Below are 19,337 nucleotides of genomic sequence, written 5' to 3' on the forward strand. Positions count from 1 at the left end.
GTACAGATTGCAAGGCCAGAAGGGAGCACTGTGATCATCTAGTCTGACCTTCTGTAGAGCAGTGGTTCTCAAAGCCAGTCCGCTGCATGTTCAGGGAAAGCCCCTGGCGGGCCGGACCGGTTTGTTTACCTGCCGCGCCCGCAGGTTCGGCCGATCGCGGATCCCACTGGCCGTGGTTCACCGCTCCAGGCCAATGGGGGCTGCGGGAAGGGTGGTCGGCACTTCCCTTGGCCCGCGCCGCTTCCCGCAGCTCCCATTGGCCTGGAGCGGCGAACCACAGCCAGTGGGAGCCACGATCAGCCAAACCTGTGGATGCGGCAGGTGAACAAACTGGTCCGGCCCGCAAGGGGCTTTCCCTGAACAAGCGGCGGACCGGCTTTGAGAACCACTGCTGTAGAACACAGGCCAGGGAACGTCCCCAAAATAATTCCCAGAGCAGATCTTTTAGAAGAACATCCAATCTTGATTTAAAAATGGTCAGTGATCGAGAATCCACCGCAACCCTTGGTAAATTGTTCCAATGGTTAATTACCCTCCTCACTAAAATGTACATCTTATTTCCAGTCTGAATTTGTCTAGCTTCAAGTTCCAGCCATTGAAAAGTATTAGACCTTTCTGTGCTAGATTGAAGAGTGCATTGGTAAATATTTGTTCCCCATGTAGATACTTACAGAATGTAACCAGGTCACCCCTTAACCTTCTCTTTGTTAAGCTAAATTGACTGAGCTCTTTGAGTCTGTCACTAGAAGGCAGGTTTTCTAATCCTTTAATCATTCTCATGGCTCTTCTTTGAACTATCTCCAGTTTATCAACATCCTTCTTGAATTGTGGGCACCAGAACTGGACACAATATTCTGGCAGCTCTCGGGCCAGGGCCAATGTAGCGGTAAGATAACCTCTCTGCTCCTCAAGACTCCCCTGTTCATGCCTCCCCAGATAGAGTCCCCATCCTGAAAGTACAGCCCGCAGTCTTTGTCCCTAGACGTATACATTTACATTTAACCATATTAAAATGCATACTGTTTGCTTGCGTCCAGTTTACCAACCAATTCGGATCACTCTGAATCAGTGACCTGCCATCTTCATTATTTACCCCTCCCCCAAGTTTTGTGCCATCTGCAAACGTTATCAGTGACGATTTTGTATTTTCTCCCAGGTCATTGATAAAAATGTTAAATAGGGGAGAGCCGAGAACCAATCCCTGCGGGACCCCCCTCGAAATACACCTGTTCAGTGAGGATTTCCCATTTAAAGTTACATTTTGAGACCTGTCAGTTAGCCAGTTTGTAATCCATTTAATGTGTGCTGTGTTTGTGATATATCGTTCTCGGTTTTTAAGCAAAATATGACTCTGGGCAAGTCACTATCAATCAATATGAGTAATAAATATCCTCTGACCCAAAGGTCTCCTTTGATAAAGGCTTATGTGTCCTTTCCCTTGGTTCCTTGGCGTTTAGCTGCTTTCAAGAAGTGACTGACAAACTCGAACTTACATTAATAGCTTTTGGAAATATAGACTGGCTTCCTGTCTATTCGCTCACGGCCAAACTCTGCCCTCACTCACCCTGGTGTTAATACAAGCTAGCTTTGCTGATGTTGGAGGAGTTACCTTGGATTTACTCAGAATCTGTGCATCTGTCTCCTCCCCCTTCCTCCCCCATGCAATGGTTTTCTTGGCCTGTAATTTAACCCCACTGTAAATCTGGATCATTGTTCATTGCGTAACCCCCTTTGTGCTTCCGCCAGTGCCATAAAAGCATCACCCAGGTGAGGAAATGAGGGAAGACAAATATCACAGACAGATGCCTTATTATAACGTGTGAACAGCTTCCAGAAATGACTCTGGACAAGGTGATTACTACTGAGATATTAGGGGCCATGTGTTTTTATCACCACAGTGATGGAGAAGAGGTCTCTGGCCACAAAACTCTGGTGTTAACTCAAAGGAAACCAAAGTTTGGATGGATGGAGGTGGAAGGAACTGCTCTGGGGAACGGGCCGGACCACATTCTCAAATAACAATGACCCCTGTGCCCCCATACTCCAACACCCTCCCTGGCGCCCCCTTCCTTTCAACTTCCTCTTCACAACTACCTTCCTTGTTTTCAAAACCTACCAGGGATTTGCTTCAACCTATCTTAGGGGCCACGGGTCCTCTCTCTCCCTGTCTCTTATGCATCCATTTGCAGCCGTGCAAAGCAGGTGTAAAATCCTCCCCTTCTGACCTGATAGCATGTGACACTCCCTTTGGACTGTGGTCAGTGCTTAATCTGTGCCAGCGCTTGCCGGCGCTGAGCCCTGGCACCTCTGGGCCTGGCAGTTCAGAACCCCAGCACCTCTGGGCTTGCTGCATCAGTTATGAATGTACAAAATTTGCTTGAGGCCTACCTCTTCCATTACAAATGAAGCGCTGACTGTTGTAACGGACTGCGCAAGGTGCAGGACAACAGAGAATCAAGCCCCTTCTCGTTCTCTCTTGCTCCTTCCCTCGTCTCTTTCCACACCCGCCTCTGTTCACACAATCCTGCCACTCTCAGGAAAGGCCCCTCTGTTCCTTCACTCCTGCCACTGAGGCCTGCGTGCCTGGATCTCTCCACCTCCCTTGCTCTGGAGGAGCAGTCGTTGACGCCAGGACTGCGTTTGTTCCACAGTGTTTCATAGAATCATAGAATATCAGGATTGGAAGGGACCTCAGGAGGTCATCTAGTCCAACCCCCTGCTCAAAGCAGGACCAATCCCCAACTAAATCATCCCAGCCAGGGCTTTGTCAAGCCAGGCCTTAAAAGCCTCCAAGGAAGGAGATTCCACCACCTCCCTAGGTAACCCATTCCAGTGCTTCACCACCCTCCTAGGGAAAAAGTTTTTCCTAATATCCAACCTAGACCTCCCCCACTGCAACTTGAGACCAACGCTCCTTGTTCTGTCATCTGCTACCCCTGAGAACAGTCTAGATCCATCCTCTTTGGAACCCCCTTTCAGGTAGTTGAAAGCAGCTATCAAATCCCCCCTCATTCTTCTCTTCTGCAGACTAAATAATTCCAGTTCCCTCAGCCTCTCCTCATAAGTCATCTGTTCCAGCCCCCTAATCATTTTTGCTGCCCTCCCCTGGACTCTTTCCAGTTTTTCCACATCCTTCTTGTAGTGTGGGGCCCGAAACTGGACACAGTACTCCGATGAGGCCTCACCAATGCCGAATAGAGGGGAATGATCACATCCCTCGATCTGCTGGCAATGCTCCTATTTATGCAACCCAAAATGCTGTTAGCCTTCTTGGCAACAAGGGCACACTGCTAACTCATATCCGAAGTATCAAGAGCGTGCACCATTGGTTAGGTACAATTATGGGATGTTTTTCGCTCTCCTCTTAAGTAACAGGGATTGGCACCTGCCAGAGACTGGACACCAGGCTAGATGGACATTACCATCCCGGCCAAGAAGCGTTTCTCCCCCCACTGGGGTAAATGACAACACAGCACACAGGTCTATGGAGAATGCATTTGGCAGCTTCTACCTCGCTGGGAGGTGCATCTTCCCATCCTCTGCCTTCAGGCATCAACCAAAGAGTTGGTGTCTCCCTTCAAGGCGGCTTCATTCTTTTCTTTTGTTTTCAAGGGAGCTATTTCTCCAAAAAGGGTTGACCCCTATTTACATCCCAAAGCAATAATGTTCCTTTCATGACGCATGCAAAACAATCCATAAAACATCTCCGCCATCCAATTCTTCTGAATTTATGGCTCTTCCCATGCTCTTAATCCTTCCCAGGTTTGGAGGGGTTTTTTCCCATGTAGAGTCATTCATAAATACCTCACGTTGAGTGTGTTTTATGGGCGTTATTAGGATCACTTGAATCTGGAAATGCCTGTGTGAAGTTATTATATCACAGACTCCCTTCTAGCAACCGAGATAGCAAGGCATAACGTAACAGTGTCAAGTGCTGGATGGAACAGCTCTCACGGGATCCTCTGGACTCGGCCAAAAGGATAATAAAAAGGCCCGCCGCCTATAAACGTCTCTGTGAATTGAGTCATGGAGAAAGGGTTTCTCAGGAGTGAGTTTTAATTTGCACAGGCTGAAGCAATGTCAGGCCGCATGTGTTGCCAGGTGGTTCGGTGAGCCAGAATTGGGTCCACAGAGCCAGAATTGGGTCCACAGAGCCGGCGATGAGGAGCCAACTTCAGAACACAGAGCTAGCAGCTGGGCACCACCAAATGGAAAAGGAAGCAGCCTTGCTTAGGGCGGGCGGTATTAGGTGACTTTCCAAAGAACTCGCGAGCCAACGGCTCCCACTGAGAACAATGTAATAATCATGACATCAACCCCTCGCTTTTACCTGGCACTTTTCATCAGGAGATCGCACGGTGCTTTACCAGGGAGGTCAGCAGCATTATCTCCATTTTACAGATGGGGAAACTGAGGCACAGAGAGGGGACGTGACATGCCCAAGGCCATCCAGCAGGCCAGCGGCAGAGCCAGGAATAGAACCCAGGTTTTTTGTTCCAGGCTCTGATTCAGGAAAACAGCCCTAGTCAGGATAGCACGTAAGCCCAGGGCTAAGTACCATTGAAATCAATGGGATGTAAGCAAGTGCTTAAAGTTAAGCACATGCATAAGGGCCCAGCTGAGAACAATGGGAGCTGAGCTCTTGAGAAAATATGGCCACTTCGTTCAGGTGCCGAAATGGGATCTGATTGCTTTGCAAAATCTGTCCAGCGGTGACCCAGCTTCCATTCCCACCTCGGTCCCTGACTTGCTATCTGATCTCATGCAGCATCTGCTATCCAGAGCGGGGTGGAATGGGCGGAGCTGCGGAACAGCACACCGCCAGGACACATGATGCTTTAGGACAGGAAGTGAAGAATACTTGATCTAGTTGAAATGACAGGGGCGGTTTAGAAGGGGGAACTGAACGCCTCTAATGATCGTACCCCACAGTACGGTGGGCGCAGAATGAACATTTTCCCTTTGGATTTTTTCCAATGGATTTCTCCCCAACCTCTGGCTTAGAAGAGCAAGCTACTAAGGCAAGTGTGTTCAAGGATGGGCCTGGAATTCATGTGTAAATCCCTGACAGCCAGAGCTTTATTCACAGGAAGAAAGCAGGAAAATGCAGCTATTGAAACATAAGGGACAATGGAAACAGTAATAAATTCTAACACTAGGACTTGGGATACATGGGCGCCATCCCCTCCTCTGCCACAAACTTCCTGCAGGACCTTGGGCCAGTCACTTAGCCTGTCTGGGCATCAGTATTCCCATCTGTGCGATGGGGATAGCAGCCCTGCCCTGCCCCACAGAGTGTTGTGAGAATAGATACATTAAAGATCGGGAGCACTTTGAGATTTATTGATGGAAAGCAAAGTACAAAAGCCAGGGGTTGTTGTTAGTACTTAGCGATATAGGGCCTTCCATCAAAGGGTCTCCAGGAGGGTGCTTTGCATGCTTAGTGGATTTAGCCTCAGCGCCCTCCAGTGTGAGGCAGGTTGTTGTTGTTACCCTATTTTACAGCTAGGGAAACTGAGGCCCAGAGACTTTAAAGCCAAAAGTCAATGGGAGCTGGGAGCTCAATCCAACTGGACTCCAAACCATGGAGGCCTCTAAAGTCAGTGACCAGGATATGCCTGCATTTGACTTCCCCAAGACCACCCATGGAGTCTGCAGCACAGCTGGGAACAGAAGCCAGGAGTCCTACCTCCCAGGCCCCTCCTCTGTAAGCCCCATCACTCCCCAGGACCTCAATCTTTTTGTCTTGTAAAGAACTCCTAGAGTAGCTGCCTTCCCTCTCAAAGGTGTCTTCCAGGCCACAGAGGTGCAAATATTTATCCATACTTGGAATTGCAAAGTGAAGGCGCCCTAAGTGTTCCCAGACACTTGAAGGCAGTTGTTGTTTCAAAGACCTGGCCTGCAGACACCTGGCTGGAATTAATCAGCAGATGCCAACACTGAGGGTGACTGAAGCCCTTATTAACCCTTCACACGTGAATGTCAAGGTCACTGCAATGTTTCACTAAGGCACCTTTTAAAAAGGTTTCTGTTAGCAGTGGCTGGGAATCCCTGAGTGAGGAATATTTCCCCTGGATAAGGACATCAGCAGGTAGGAGATATTATTCGCTGCTCCTCTGATGTACTAAAGACTTGCTGTGCCCTGATTACTCATCACGATAAATCAAAGTAACAATCACAATATAAAACACTGTGGCCTGATGCAGGAAAGCCCTTATATACGTGCTCAGAGATACGCCTTTCAAGAGACTGCAAGGCTTTCCCACGAGAAGGTGTGTGTTACAGAAGCTCTGACATCGCCATTTTCCTGGGTTGGTGTCCAGAGGCAATAATCACAGACCCAAAGCACAAATTTTCCTGTGCAACTCATTCAGTCCCTACCTAGTCGGGAATAAAAGGGATGAAAACAATGACCTTAGCGGCCGCGTGGCTCAGCAGAGCGCTGTAATTGGCCGTTAAGAATTATACTCTGGAAATTGATGGCAGCCGTGTGGAGGCCTAGATCCTCAAAGGTATTAGGTGCATGCATCAGCTCAGGGAACAACCATTTCCTGCAGCCTCCTAGATCCTAGAGAGAAAGGGTGGCCTGGAAGCCCTGAGAGAACCTACGCAGGGAAGCTGGCGGCTGATCAAGCAGCTTAGTATGATGGGCTTGCAGGAAGAAGGAGTTCCACCCAGCCAGGGCAGAAGGTGGGGACGTAGCCTGCCAGGATCCATAAAAGGTTAGTAAAACAGCAGTGAGGTCTGGAGCCTTTTTAGAAGACGCATCCAGAGACAGGAGGGGGCTGGATAGACCTCAGCCTTAGCAAACATTCTGGGTGAATCTTTGGAAGGAGTGGAGTAAGGGTGCCTGGGGGTTGAGAAGCATCACTGGAGGGGAGAACGGTGGTGCCACCCCTGGAGGGAGGAAAACTGTCCCCCCATTTAAACCTTTGGAAGACTAACAGCTGGAGAGGCCGCCGTTGCTGGGGAAGTTCCAGGATCTGTTACAAGCCAAGCCAGGGAAGAGAGACAAGTAGGAATTCCTGAACTTCTAACTAGTGAATAATGGTGTCATCAAGGGTGTAGGCAAGTGCCATTAGCACAGCCCTCGACAGCAGACACAGCATTTAAAATGCCAATGGGACCGTCACTTCCTAGTCGTGCCTTTGGGCCTTGAGGGGCACCAGGTACATTTCAGCACATGAGCATTGTCCAGAGTAGCGGAGAGTACGTAGTGGCATATTTCAACAGTATCCTTAAACATCTCCTTTGGAGCAGCTGGCAGGCGTCTAGTGAAAAATCCAAGCAGCAGGGCTTACCATCACCGCTCGGAAGCAGGTCTGGGCAAAGCGGGAGATAGAATACCTTGGATTCTCGTTGGAAAGAGGAACAATTAGATCACAAATAGGCAAAATGGTAGCAGGGACCAAGATTTAAGACCATGCGACGGAGGGGCCGGCACTGCTGGGTCTAAGAGGTTGGAATAGGCTGCTGCTTCCACATTTTCTTCAACTGCAGCGTCTCTGACCAATCTGTCTAGAAAGACAAGGTAAGTTTATGCTTCGAATGTGTCTCCCCAGATCTGACTTCACTCCCCCAGCCAGCGCTTCAGAGCCCAGGGTCTTATGGAAAGTGTTAAGCAACATTAACTATAGGCACCACTACCAATGATGCCTGTTATTTATTTATTGTTAATTATTATTATTAATTCATCACATGGATCTTATACAAATATGAACCATTATTGATTAGGAGTAAAAGCTGCCACTAAACCTTCCCAAGCCCCTTCCCTTTAACACTCTACCCCTTATCCTTGTGCAAGGATATCACCTAAATGTTTGGCTCACTGTTTCAGGGGTATCAGAGGCTGGAGAGTGAATTCTGCTTCTACTGGGTTTCTCCCAGGGGTCGGGAGAAAAATAAGTGACCACTTCAGAAAGATCCAACTGAGCATGTGTAGACAGCCACGGAATATAATCACGGCCTGTGCTCTCCCTTGGAAACCCCATCTTGCAGCCCTCAGCTGTTTGGCTGAGGAGAAGCGGGCAGGACATCTTTCAGAATCCGCTGTTCCTTAAATGGCTAGAGAGATCATTTGAGAGTTACTAATTCTATGTTATGTACTTATCTGGTCCCTGTCACCATAGTATCTGAGCACCTCATAACCTTTAATGTAGTTACCCTCACACCACCCTAGCCCCATTTTACAGATGGGTCACTGAGGCTCTCACAGAAAGCGTGGAGCATCGAACTGAATGGAGGTCTAACTCTGAAGCTAACGCCCTAACCATGGGATCCTCTTTTCCTCCCCCAGGGCTAAGCCTGCTACCTGCACAGTAATACCTGGGCCAGGGACTGGAGACCAAGGCAGGAGAAGGGGTAGAAGGCAGCATATGGAAAAAGGAAGGGAAGAGAGTGGAGGAAGCGGAAAGGGATGGAGAACTGGAAGTGGCCGAGGTGAAGGGCTGGGGTGACATGCGCTGTTTGGCGTCTGATCTCCTGTGCCTGTGTGTTGTTACTGCCTGTCCCTGAGGGGGTGGCAGGTTGCTACAGAGACCTCTCCCCTTGGTCACCTTTCTCCCAGGGTCCGGCATGGTGACACCTACCTTCTCAGCTAGGGAGACCTGCCAGGAGCTGTCCTGCTAACTAAACCTCTGGGTCTCTCCCTCCAGCTCCACTCCTCAGCCGACTGCAGGGAGACTAAGCCAAAGGCAAAGACAGAGGAAACCCCACTAGGTCTTGGGAGGGTAAAATCCTAGGAATCTCCCATGACTGCAACAAGAACCAGTAGCCAGCCAGCCGGGTACAGACCAGGCCAGATCCCACGATGCTTTGCGGCACACGGCCACTTCTGCCCAGAACCTACGATCCCCACTCGGCCAAGGCCAGGGGAGAACTCTACAATGTCCGCGCTTTGGAAAGAAATGGCCAAGGCAGCCCCATCCCTCTTGCTGTATATTTTCTTACTCAGGGAATACAAACAGACAGCAATCAGGGGACGGACAGGGGGCTGCTGCTAATCACCTGACCGGAGGGAGCGGCTAGGGCTAGTCCAGTTGTTTATGAGACATAACCAGCCATGTGACACAGGTTGGGCCATGCAGGGTCATGAGCCATTTAGCTTGGTATAAACAACAGAAGCCAGGCCAGGGCTGTAATCTCTCCCAGATGCCTTTGCTCCTTTCCCATGTGCCGAGCGGAAGGATCCGAAGCTTATCAGGGGAAAATCCTTCTCCGCGCAACCTCCTCCCCTGGAATTTCTGAACTCACCAGGGCTTACTCACGTAACGGCTCAGATGGGGAGGGACACAGAGCCCCTTTGATGGGGGCACCTGGCTCCCTGTTGCCCTGTGTCGTCATTTACACCCATGCACAATAAGTGAAAAAGAGGCATAAATCATGGCCTTTGGGCTCTGGTAGCACTTTAAACCCTGTTTGCACTGGGGCAATTGACAACACAAAGTGCAGGGCAACAGGGAACTGGGACTCAGAGGGCAGGACAGCGGGTAAGTAGGGCCCAGGGGGGAGGACGTGGGCAATGGGGCCCTAGCGGTCGGGTTTCATCCTGTTGCTTGTTTATTCCACCCTGTCAGGCAGTTCCCCCCCCCCCCCCCCCAGCTCTGGGCATTCTAGCCTGACACACTATTGTCTGTGGAAGGCAGATGCTGTGTGATGAGTGTTTACACTGGATTCATCAGCATCTCGGTCCTGGAGAACGGAGGCTCCCTCAGGATGCCTCGTAGGAGTCAGAGTAGGGAGAGGAATTAGATCTAAAGCCAGAGACAGACTCCGGGATTCTGCTGAGCTAGTCTTGGCACAGTCCTGATCCTGCACCCGGTGTGGGAGGTAGGCCATGGGCTTCTGTGGGGGCAGGATTAGCCTATGAACCATTTGGAACCAGTTTCCTTTAGTGATCAACCCAGCCTGGCCTACCCACTCCATGCAGAGCTCCAACTTTCCTGCTTTTTCCGGTCTAAATGGTTTTCCTGGGCCAGACCCTCCCCCCAGATGCACTCACCCAGTTCAAGTAGATTGGGGGTCTCACACTGAGATTTCTCCACCTGCAGCGATTGTTAAGATGAAACTCTTGGCCCATCACCTGGGCATCAAACTGGAGCGATGCCTCCATCAAAAATCCTCAGCCTCTTGCTGTAAAATGGTCCATGTGGCAACAGGCACAGTGCAAGGTCTTCGGGGAATCGTTTGGGGGGCCCAGCTGCACCCCGGCACCAGGAGGAATTCAGGATCAGCACATTTTGGGTGCATCTACACTAGAGATTCACCTCAGATGCCAAGGCCTGAAGGGACCTAGTGGGACCTGGGGCATAGCACAGGCCAAAGAACAGCTCCACAATAATTCTCTCGTGCCTTGGCCTAGGACAAGGCTGCGAGGCCGCTCTGCAAGGGGCTGCATTGCGTGCCATGGGCTGCCTTCCTCCAGCTCCCCCCTATGGGGAAGCCCATTCAAATTCCCCTAGGGAGGCACATGTCTGAGACCCCTTGGGAAGGTCCCTGCACATCAATCCCCCAGGGCTGTCTCCAGTCAGAGCGCTGAGCAATTCATTTCCAGTTTGAACCTCAGTTTTACAACAGAAGGGAGTCCCCGTACTGTGGAAAGGCCCCGTTTGCTAGGTTCATCGGCCTTTAAAAGAACCATCAGGATTTCAGGAGAAAAACACCGGCCTCTCCCTCGGGCCTCTGTTTATGCTACAGTATAAATATCTCGTGCGACTCTCTCCAACTTTCCACTCCTCGGCCTTCCCAAGAAGCTGTTGAGTGGGAGGCTTCTGAGAATCATGGCCTGGGATCACGAGGGCCGGGTTGTGGGGGGCACGCTGCGGGTGTTGAGAAGCCACAGGCTTTTTCACGAGGGAGAGAGAGACGGAGTCAGGGCTGTGGTGTCCCCCGGCCTCACAGCTCGCTCCCTCATCCCACACGCATCCCGTGTGGTTCCGCTGCGTTTATCGCCCTAAGCCTCGGTGAAGAGGTTTTTAATATCCATGAGAGGCGAGGGGGGCCATCAGCAAGCTACTGGGTCCAGGCCATGCATTCCTCAGAAGAAGCTCCGGCCGACCCGACAACTCCCTCCAGCTCTTTCCCTGGGGCCTCACGGTCGTGCCGTTGATTAGACTTGGAGCGACTTCGGCCCAGGGCAGACACAGCCTGCTCCTGATTGCTTGTTGTTTCTAATCAGGAAACCTGAGGCTACAGGAAATGCTCTGGAAAGAACTCCTCCACACACGCGCGTGTGTGCGCACACACACCCCCCACTTCTTTGTTCTGAGCTCCCCACCCAGCTGGCTGATGCAGGTATTGGTGTAACCCAGACATTACAGCTCCCACTCTGTGCCGATGCACGAAGATTTGTACAGTCCCCAGCCAGGGAGACCTTTGCTCATTAGCTCCGGCCACTCGTGCATTTAGCACTGGAGTTCCCCAGCTCAGTCCCTGGGAGGGGGGCCATCCCGTGAGGGTATAAGGAGGATAGAGGTGCAGGGACAGGGAGGGAAAGGAAGTGGATGGGGCTCCCAGATGCCTACTCATGGGCCGGCTGAGGGTGGGTGGCAGCATGTTAAGAACGAAGGAATAGAGTGTAAAGTGGCTCCCTTCCCACACCCACAGTCAGCACCCACCCCAGGCTGACTCAGGTGCCTTTGAACATCCCAGCCTCTATTAACAAATGATCACCCCTGTGCCTTGGCAGCTGTGAGAGCCTGAGGCTCCCAGAAATAGGGAACCGGGCCACTTTCTAGGATAAAGACCCCTGAGACCCCACCGCCGCCTTTCACACGGGCGCCCAAGCAGGCTGCAGCTGGTAACGGCTTTCAGTTCCCACCCCCCGGGCTGGAAACAGCAACACTGTCCACTTAAAAACCTCACCCAACCCCGCAGGAAAGAAACCTCCCAAGATGAAGGGGAAGGCTCTGCCTCGAGATGGGTACAGGGCTTCCCACATGTTTATTCTGTGGTTTCAAGAGCTGCCAAGGGCAAACGGGGATGCATGGAGGCAGGCATATATTAATTACATGCCCAGCAGCACCACCCCTGTTTGTTTATTGATATCTAACATCATAACACATTCCAGACATTACCTTGCCAGCACTGATCTCCTACCAGCCCCTTATTAGCGACAACAACTGCTCGTGTCCAGTGACATTGCATTATAACACTGAGCCACACTCTTTGTCCCCCTCAAGTTTATGTCTGGACATTGCTGGGGATCTGTGAACAAACTCACGTTCCCCAGCCATGCATGCTCGCCACCCCTTCGCTCTTGGGTAAAATGTGCTTGGCCTGCTTTTTTACGAGGGTATTTCACCCTGCTCCTTACGCATCATACACAATCTCGGTACAGAAAACAATATCCCCAAGTAACGTTCCCTCTAATTTTTGACAGGCTGTGTGCACAAAAAATTTCTTCTGTGCAAATTGTTGTGCTTCGTGCAAATTTTTGTGCGTGCGGTGTTTTGCTGTGTGCGCAGGGTTTAGGATCTGTGTGCGCATGCACACCTTAGAGGGAACAGTGCCCCCAAGCCAGCTTCCTAAACAAGGCTATGTTGGGGTGGGGGAGGGAATAATAATAGCTAAACATGGACCAAATCTTCCCAGATTCACCACCACACAACAATCACAATTTACATACAAGTAGCTTCATGAGGGGAATTCAGAGCTGCGACAAATCCATCTTCTACCAGCAGCATTCGGTTTGGGCCCATCCCTTCCAGAAAGGCTGCTGTGTACGGGGGATCCGCTCCGGCCCCTGGTCTGAGAACTCGGAGGGAAGTGGTTTTCCCAGCCCACGTAAATTTGAGGTCGAGATTTGTCTTCATCCAAAAAATCAAACCCCGGGGGGGGGGGGGCAGCGGGGGGGAAGAGAAGGAATCGAAAAAGAGATTTCAGTTGAGGTCAGTTGGAATTATCCAAACGGAATGTTTCAATGTGTTTCATTTTGATCTTGATCTTTTTTAAAAAAAGATTTTTTAAACTATAATTATCTTAAATTACAAGGCAAAAAAAAAAAGCCATTTCAAACCAGAAGACTGGAATTTTTTGTTTTAAAAATGTCAAAAGATGGGCTATTTCGAATATTTGTTTTCATATCAAATAACTTGTAAAAACCAGCTCTTCTCCTCCAGCCCTCACGCAGCTTTGGTTTCAATATGCCTGCAGCTCCCGACAAAGAAAAACTCGTATTGAAAAGTTCCCAGCTAATTCTACTCAGGGAAATTCTCCCATCTCCCCTTTTCTAGCAGCTGCCACACTCAGTGCAGCAATGCAGGGACAGACAACAGGGAAGTGATGGAAAGAGCTGTTTCTTCTGCAGCCGCTTTCATCAAGCCATCAGTCAGGCTACAGGGGGTCATTGCGGTGTGGCTAACTCATAAGACTTGTGATAATATTCCAAGGGGGCAGGGGATCTATTAGGTTCCTGTTATGGTTTTTGCCTACCAGGTTAAAAACAGAACCTCTATTTTGGAATGCATGGTAGGGTTCACAGTGTTGCCAATCGCTGTGATGTTTACCATGAGTCTCATGATAGCTGGTGTTTTTAACGCCCCAGCTCCTAGAGTCATGTGAATATGCAAGGATCTCAGCTTGCATTTTGAATGAAGGTTCTATCCCTCGAAGCCACAGAGAAGGGCTTGAAAACATGACCAGAGTGCACCTTCCTGAGTCATGATTTTTTGGCACGCTTGTCTTCCTCTCCTCATTGCCTGCTCTGTGCTAATCAGACCAAAGGCCCGTTGAGCTGGTTGGGAAAAAAAAAAAGTGTTTTTTTGTGGGACATTTTGAAAAATGTTTGAGGCTTTTTTAAGGGGGAGGGAAGTTCCGCAAATTTTCCTGTGAACATTTGATTTGGAGGGTGTCCAGTTGCTGGGCCACCTTTGCCACAACGGCCACTAGGAAGGGGAGCTATTTGGGCACGGAGGATAGACATGCACACCTTACATTCAGAACTGTCCACCTGCCCCAAACTTCAGGATGCTGCTCCAAGCTCCATTTGTTTGCCCTCCCCCCCCCCAATTGTTAGAAGAGCCATTTAAAATAACCTGAAAGTCACCAGGACTCATCACCCAGTGGGCCAGGCCATAAAGGGTATGTCTACACTACAGCCACACACCCGCAGCTGGCCCACATCAGCTGACTGAGGTTCATGGGGCTATAAAACTGCCGTGTAGACGTTTGAGCTCAGGTTGGAGCCCAGGCTCTGGGATCCTCCCCAACTCCCGGGACTAAGAGCCCAGGCCCCCTGACATCTACACTGCAATTGTCTAGCCCTGCAGCTGAAGCTTGAACCAGCTGACAGGTGTTTTATTGCAGTGTAGACAAACCCTTAGAGAATCAGCTGAGGGATCATGTTTGAAACGTTGGCAGCTGTGATCTCCTGGTGCGGTGTGACCCCTTCAGGCAGATTCATGGATAAGCAATTTTGGCCAAGAAGCAGGGGGCGGTGGGGTGTTTTTTAAAATGAGTCCTTTTCCAAAATTGATTTGAATTAGGGCACACTGACCTCTGTTGGCTAAGTGCAAAACCTTGAGAGCATTTCAGAATCATATTGTGAGTCCGCCACTGAGTCCAGGACAAAGGGAATTGCTTTAAAACATGCAAAAATTCAATAAAAGCCATTTGTTATATCTCCACCATAAAGACTAAAAGTTGCATCTCTGCCCAGGACAGAACAGAGGCAACATCTTTAAAAGAGTCATTGAGAATACTGAGTATTCAGTATTGCTCCTCAGAATATTCAACCGCTCATACAGAACAGAAATTCTAATCTTTAAAAAAGAAATTGAAGGAGACTAAATAAACTAGCCCTTAATCGGACATGGAGAGAACCCGTTAGAGAGATCAGTTTTAGTTGTTTGTGCAAAAAGAAAAATCTATACACTCCATTACCAGGGTATCTGAGCACCTCACAATCTTTAAGGCCCTTACCTTCACAAACTCCCTGTGAGATGGGCAGTGCCACAGAGGGGAAACTGAGGCAGAGACTAGGGACCAGATTTTTTTTTTTAAAAGGTTTTGCTTCTTCCAGTGACAAGCCCAATACAGAGGTTGCTGACCACCATCTTCCACGGCCATGACAGTCATAAAACTTCCACGCTCCTTTAGAGACCAGTCCATCTGACCATATTTCCAATATAACTGTCTCTCTCTTCCTCTGCCTGGTTCACGCACAATCTTGCCTGATTGCAGAGCAACTTGCTCCCAGTGCTCCTACTATCAGTGAGCTTTGTGTCCCCAGAAAGATGCTATTTGGGCTCCTAAATAATAATAATTCCTATAAGTATTGTTATCCTATATAGTGCTTTTTACCAGCAGATTGCAACATGCTCCACAGCATCCCTTCGAAGCAGGGAAGCACTAATAGTTCCATTTTACCAAGGCACAGGTCGGCTAAGTGACTTGCCCAGGATCATACAGGAAGTCTGTGGCAGAGCAGGAAATGGTACCTAGGGAATGTTCTTCCAAGTCTCAGGCTAGCACCTGAACCAGGCTTTTTCTTTGGTGACCAAAATGGGGTGTGGGATGTGTGCAGAGCTCTGAAATGCAAGATTTCCTGGGATTTCCATTTTGTGGGAAATTTTGCTCTTTCAAAGTTTTCTGCAAAGCAGAAAATGCCCCCCCCCCCCCAAAATTTGCTTCAGAACCAGCAATGTGTCCAAAACAAGCTAGGCTGTGAACAGCAGGGTGCTTGGAAGCCAGGAGAACCCTGGTTTAAGCCAGCGTTCAAGGCCTCAAGGCTCCCTGCTGCAGACCCAGGAGTGGAGCCCCAGTTAATCACCAGCACTCCCAGGTTTCTCAGGCTCCAGGCTCAGTGCCGGGGAACCCCTGGCATAACTGTGTGACCTTGGGCACGTCACGTAGGCCTGCCTACACACAAGAGTTATACGCTTTTAACTCCACTAGTATAGCTAAAGCAGTACAATCCCCCAGTGTGGACACAGTTATACTGGTATAAAGGTGCGTACACCAGTTGTGAACTGGTGGATTCTCACCAGCCCCAGGGAGTTTGGCAGACGATCGCTAATTAGGTATCTTGGCCCTGTGGCTAAGCCCTAGATCCCACCACACCGAGTGTCACCAACCTGAGCTGACCACCTCAGAAGAAATACGGAAGCCGGTGAGAACGTGGGAGTACTTACAAGAGGAATGTATCAGTGTCACGGGTGAGACTGGCCCTTTTGAAGGGGCGAGGCCAGAGTGCCTGGGACTCACCAGCTCACTCCGCCTGGGCTTAAAAGCAGGCACCAGGGCTGCAGAGGGGAGACAGTCCTAGAATTCAGACAGGGAGACAGTCCAGAGTCCCAAGAGCAGAGAGAGCTCAGAAGAGCTGGGCTGAGAGCATCAGGGAGGGGACGCCCTCGGAGGAGGAAGCGGGCAGAGATCTCCAGCGAGTAGTGGACCCACATCAATCTCGTGAAAGCAGCAGGCAATCGGGGGCAGGGTCACCCACAGACTTCCCCAGGCCAGAGAGGGCTGAAGGCTGGCAGCTGCAGAGACAGATGCCTGCTGGCTCTCTGGGCCAGAAAGCCGATGCCAGAGAGGGCTGAAGTCTAGGGAATGATGGAGGGGTGAATGCTAGCGCCACACCTGCAAAGGAAACAGGGTAGAGAAGTACCCCAGCTGGAAGAAGGCACCAGAGCCGTACCTGAGAGCCAGAGGCATAGGGAGAGATGCTGGAGCCTTACTTGGTGTTAGGCCTTGAAAGAGTGACTGTACAGGTTGGACTGTGCTGGGGAGATCAGGACTACAGTTGTGGGGGGACTTATAGGATAACCCCACAAAGAGCTAGTTATGCTTGGAAACTTGCTGGAGATACTGGGGACTCCAGAACAAGAGGGAAAACGGAGGTAGGCCCATGATAGAGAAGGCATGCAGGTGATCAGCCCTGGCAAGTGCCCAGGAGAGGTAAATCAAGGCAGGGGACCATTTGCAGGGCCCCCTGAGGCCACCCTTACAATCAATCAGCATCTACACCCAAAGCCTTTAGTCCCATTTCCACATAAGTTCTCTTACTTCTCAGGCAAGTCCAAAACTTCCTAGAGAGGCTGTGCCCAACTTTCCCCTGATCCAGTACATTTCCCCACAGGTAATCGCCTGGCCTCCTGCCCCTTTCTGGAGCTGTTGTCCTCCAGCCTTCTTAGTATCACTCCCTCCTCCCAAGCTGGAATGATCAGGGTCTGGCTTATATAGAACCCAGGCTCCTCCCACTCCCAGCAGCCTCTGAGAGGACTGGTTAATGGCAGTCAGCTGCTTGGGGGGTCGGGTTCTCTCCCCATATGACAGTTCATGCTGTCACACCATGTAATGGGGCTCAGACTCACCCAGTGGCGCCTCCTGCTGGTCATCCAGGAATGAGCTCTTTTTACTAGCTCCGGAGCGCCCTCTGCTGGTGTCTCACTGGCCCCTGTGTCCCTCCCGGACCCCGGTGCCCTTTTACCTGGGGTGCTGCCCCTCCAAGCAATACCCCACAGATCTGGGTCTCCCCTCCCCAGGGAACCCTCATCCCCACCTTTCCTCAGCCTGTGGGCTACTGCCAGTCACCATCTAGCCCCCTTTCACTGGGGCCGACTGCAGACTGTATAAGCCAGTCATCATAGGCAAGGGGGGTTTGGACCTGCTGCCTTCGCTTACCCTTGGGCTGCCTTGTTGCAACCCCACTACCCTGCCTCAGGCCATCTGCCAGGCCTGCAGCCTGGGGCTTTTCCAGTCTGGAGCCTCCCAGCTCCTCTAGCCTTTCCCAGCCCTGCTTCACCTCAGGTCCCCTGGTATGTCTCCCTTGATAGCTAGAGAAGATGCTATCTGCTCCTAGCCCACTGCCCTCTTATAAGGGCCAGCTGGGCCTTGATGAAGCCAAGTGCGGCCTGACTGGGGCATGGCCCCCAGCTGAGGCTGCTTCCCCCAATCAGCCCCGCTTTTCCTTCCCTGCCACAGCCCTCTCCCCGGGCTGTTTTAAGCCTTTTAAGGCAGGAGCGGGTGACCACCCCTCTACACACCAGTATAACTTATTCCTCCAAAGGAAGCAGAACAAGCTATATCTGTATAAGGCCCTTTTATACCAGTATAACTGCATTCCACATTAGCAGTTGCAGTGGTATATCAGGAAAAAAATCACAGCCTAATTGACATCATTATACCAATATAAAATTAGTGCTTCTGTGTAATGAGAAGAGTAGTGCTGCATTACCTCCCGGGGTGTCGTGAGACTAAAGAGTGTGAGATGCTCAGATACTATGGTGATGGAGGCCAGATAAGTACTTGAGACAGTGAGATGGAAATTAACAAAACGCAGTTCGCCAATTCTCAGCTATCCTAACGCCCTGATCCTGCAAACACAGGTGCATGTATGGAACACTACTCACAGGAGTCGTCTCATGAAGGTCCATGGGGCTAGTCATGTGAGTTAAAGGTAAGCACTTGCATAAGCATCTGCAGAATCAGGGTCTGAAATAACGACCAGGTGAAATGAAAATGCTGAAAAGAAAATTGATCAATATTTTTTTAACCCACAACAACATGAAAAGAGAATGAATCCGTCGTCTCAGCAAAGAAGGGATTTAAAATATTTTAGCACAGCAAACAAGGTGGGAGTGATTAAATCCAGGATCACATATTTTTAGCAAATGACCAGACTGAGATAGCTCAGTGGTTTGAGCATTGGCCTGCTAAACCCAGAGTTGTGAGTTTAATCCTTGAGGGGGCCATTTAGGGATCTGGAGCAAATATTGGGGATTGGTCCTGCTTTGAGCAGGGGGTTGGACTAGATGATCTCCTGAGGTCCCTACCAACCCTGATATTCTATGATTCTAAGAAGCAGAACAGAGCCAAGAGTTAAGTGAGCAAGAGCCAGTAGGTGGCATTCATAAGCTTTGCATGAGGTGTCGATTGCTGCAAAAGAGGAAAATGTTTCTTGTGCAAAAACAAAACAGAAGAAAACACTGAAATGTTCCTCTCCGCTAGATATTCCCACACCACTTTGATCAGCAATATCTGAGCTGTCATGTTCTAAAGTGACCCTTCGTCTCATTGTCCCAGTTTGGTCTTGGGAAAGTGTAGTGCCTAGGAATTGGGTAGTTTGCCTTTAAATAGTGTGTGAGCTTCCTGGTCTTCTCCTGCAGAAGCCACCAAAACCTTACAGGGCAAGGGTGCGTATGTGTAACGGGGGTTTGTATGTTTGTGTATACTGCAGCTAGTGTTTGTAGTTGGAACCCAGCTCTGCCGTAGTTAAGGTTTATGCTTAATGTTGTGTAAAGAGCAAAGACACATCAGATGGACTCCTACTTCGCAAGTGACCAGCCACTCCCTCCTGCTCCTCCCTCACTTCGCTCTTCAAGACACGCTCCTTCTGA

Source organism: Natator depressus, chromosome 25, assembly GCF_965152275.1.
Source record: "Natator depressus isolate rNatDep1 chromosome 25, rNatDep2.hap1, whole genome shotgun sequence".
NCBI lineage: Eukaryota > Metazoa > Chordata > Testudines > Cheloniidae > Natator > Natator depressus.